Source organism: Sturnira hondurensis, unplaced genomic scaffold (genome assembly GCF_014824575.4).
Source record: "Sturnira hondurensis isolate 20B ecotype Veracruz unplaced genomic scaffold, ASM1482457v3 Scaffold0001872, whole genome shotgun sequence".
In the NCBI taxonomy this organism is placed as follows: domain Eukaryota; kingdom Metazoa; phylum Chordata; class Mammalia; order Chiroptera; family Phyllostomidae; genus Sturnira; species Sturnira hondurensis.
In genome coordinates this window covers 8,828,775-8,832,186 of record NW_028074503.1, presented here as the reverse complement: position 1 = coordinate 8,832,186, position 3,412 = coordinate 8,828,775, and the positions used below count along the sequence as shown (strand labels likewise).

General features: G+C 37.4%; 1 pseudogene; it reads left to right on the top strand.

Annotated features, from left to right (window-relative positions):
• The first annotated feature begins 2,161 nt into the window (after positions 1-2,161).
• On the top strand, positions 2,162-2,494 carry LOC118980319 (60S ribosomal protein L35a-like; annotated as a pseudogene).
• The last annotated feature ends 918 nt before the right edge of the window (positions 2,495-3,412 follow it).

The window sequence follows — 3,412 nt, the reverse complement described above, 5'->3', positions numbered from 1 at the left end:
ACCATGAGCCATATTTAGATAACTTTTCCTCAGTATGACCCAAAAGAAAGCTAATAGTGTACATAAGAAATTGTAAAATCTTACCTTCAGATGGATAAAGCATGGCATTTGTAGTGCTTTTATGTCAAAAAATGCAAAACAGTTCTGCTTTTCCTACATTTTCACCAGCACTTGTCTTTTGATTTATTGATGATAACTATTCTTTTTTTAAATTTTATTTTTTAATTTTATTTAATTCTTGTTCAAGTACAGTTTTCTGTCTTATATTCCCAGCCCTGCCCCCCGAGTGCTCCCCACCTCCCTCCCATTTCCGCCCCCCACCTTAGTTATTGTCCATGTGTCCTTTATACTTATTCATGTGAGTCCATCCCCTTTTCCCCTATGATTCTCTCTCCTCTCCCCACTGGACCCTGTCAGCCTGATAACCATTCTGACAGGTGTGAGATAGTATCTCATTGCAATTTCAATTTGCATTTCTCTGGTGATTAATGACATTGAATGTTGAGCATCTTTTCATTCATCTATTGTCCATCTGTATGTCCTCTTTGGAGAAGTGTCTATTCAGGTCCTTTGCCCATTTTCAATAGGGTTAATTTTTTGTTATTGAATTTTAATTTTGTGTGCACTTTATAAACTTTGGATATTAACCCTTTATTATATGTATCTACAAATATGTTCTCCCATTCTGTGAATTGTCTTTTTATTTTTGTTGATGATTTCCTTTGCTATGCAAAAAACATTTTAGTCATATGTAGTCCCATTTTTTTATCTTTTCTTTTCTTTCCCTAACCTGTGGAGAAATTTCTGGGGGAGCTATATCTGAAAATATTGCTATGAGCAATGTCCAGAATTTTGTTGCATATTTTTTCTTCCATGACTTTTATAATTTCAGGTTGAACATTTAAGTCTTTGATCTATTTTGAATTTATTCTTGTGTGTGGTGTAAGAGGTGATCTAGTTTCATTTTTCTGCACATGTCTGTCCAATTTTCCTAACACCATTTATTGAATAAACTATCTTCAGCCCATTATATGTGTATATTTCCTCTGTCCAGTATTAATTGACTATAAAGGTGTGGATTTATTTCTGGGCTCTCTATTCTGTTCCATTGATCTATGTGTCTGTTTTTATGCCAGTACCATGCTGTTTTGATTACTATGGCCTTGTAGTATAGTTTTATATTAGGTAGTGTGATTCCTCCAACTTTGTTCACCTTTCTCAGGATCATTGTAACTGTGCAGGACATTCTTTGGTTCCATACAAAGTTTTGAAATATTTGTTCTAGAATGCAAACTGGTGTAACCATTCTAGAAGCAGTAGAGTGATACCTCCAAAAATTAGAAATAGATCTTTCTATTGACCCTGAGACCCCACTCCTGAGACTATATCTGAAGGAACCCAAAATACTAATTCAAAAGAACATAAACACTCCTATGGTCATTGCAGTATTATTTATAATTGCCAAGATATGGAAACAGTCCAAGATATAGATATTGTCCATCAATAAATGAGTGGATAAAATAGCTATGGGACATTTACACAATGGAATACTATTCAGCCATATGGATGGACTTGAGAGTATGGATGGACCTGGAGAATATTATGCAAAGTGAAATAAGCCAGTCAGAGAAAGACAAATACCATATGATTTCACTCCTGTGTGGAATCTAATGAACAAACTAAACTAACAAACAAAATAGAGACAGACTCATAGATGGAAAGCAGGATAACAGCCAGAGCAAGTGGAGTTAGGGAGTGGAGGGATTGAGCAAAAAGGAAAAAAGGACTCATGGACATGGACAACAGTGCAGTGATTTTTTTGGAGGAGGGTGGTATAAGGGGACTAAATGGTAATGGAAGAAAGTACAATAAAAATTAAATACAAATGCATATTTATATTTTTCTAAACATTTTACCCTGAAGCAATGGGAAACTGAGTAAATTTAAATTAGGTAAAAGTAAACTAATTTTCTGATTTACCCTCTTCTCTTGATTTGTAGGTGGCAGTCATCTCTCTGTACTCACATGACCTTTTCTTTGTGTGTGTACATGAAGAAAAAGAGAATGTTCTCCAGGACTTTAAAGAAAAATAATCCTGTAAGTCAAATTCTTGTTGCTGAAGTTTGGGACCTGCAGGGACAAGACTTCCACAATGACAAATATGTCTGGACGGCTGTGGTCCAAGGCCATTTTTGCCAGCTATAAATGGGGTCTCTGGAAGCAGACAGAGCACACAGCTCTTCTTAAAATTAGAAGTGTTAATGCTCGAGATGAAATTAAATTCTATCTAGACAGGAGATGTGCTCATGTGTACAGAGCAAAGAACAACACAGTGACTCCTGGTGGTAAACTGAACAAAACCAGAGCGATCTGGGGAAAGGAAAATCTTGCTCATGGAAACAGTGGCATGGGTGGTGCTAAATTCTGAAGCAAATTTCCTGCTAAGGCCATTGAACACAGAATCCATGTAATGCTCTAACCCTCAAGGATTTAAACTTATTGAAAAGTAAATAAACAGCCCTGATTGGTGGGGCTCAGTTGGTTGGGGGTCCTCAGGCAAAACAAAGGCCAGATGGGACACGTGCTTGGGTTTCAGGTTTGGTCCCTGTTCAAAATGCAAAAGGGAGCCAACTGATGAATGTTTCTCTCACACATTGATGGTTCACATCTTCTTCTCTTTCCCTTTCCTCTCTCTAAAATAAGTAAACAAAATATATTTTAAAGAAAAATAAATAGAAATAATCCAGTCAGACCAAGACCTCACCTTCCTTATAACAGACATCATTTAACCTTATTGCTTCCTCAGAGAATCCCATATTCAAATGCATCCAGTGCACTGGGAGTTAGGGTTTCACCGTAGGAAGTTTGGGTAGGGACATAACTACTCAGTCACAGAATTCATGTTCCTCAGTATACAAAAGACACCCATTCCACTTCAACAGCCCACAGGTTCTTAACTCATTCCATCAACTCTAAATCTAAAGTCAAAAGCCTGAGCTAAATAACATGTAAATCAGATATGGGTGAAGTTAGAGCTAGGATTCATCCCGAGAGAACAGTTCTCTCCATCTGCAAAACTGTGAAACCAGACAAGTTATGTGCTTCCAAAATGCAAAGTGAGACAGGTGTAAGATATGAATTCCTTTTACAAAAGGCAGAAATCAGAAATCCCGGATCAGAAGGCTGACAGGTCTCAAACAAGCCCAACACCTAGCAAGGCAAACTCCACTAGAATCTAATGGAATGAATTTAATAGAATGAATAGAATGACTAGAACTTAAGGCTCGAGAACAAGCCTCCCTGGCTCAATGCCCTGCTTTCTGGACCCACTGGAGTTTCAGTTCTGCCTTGGTAGAGGTTGACTGGTTGGTTAAAACTGAACTAGTGTGCCTGATGTACTCTTACTCATCTC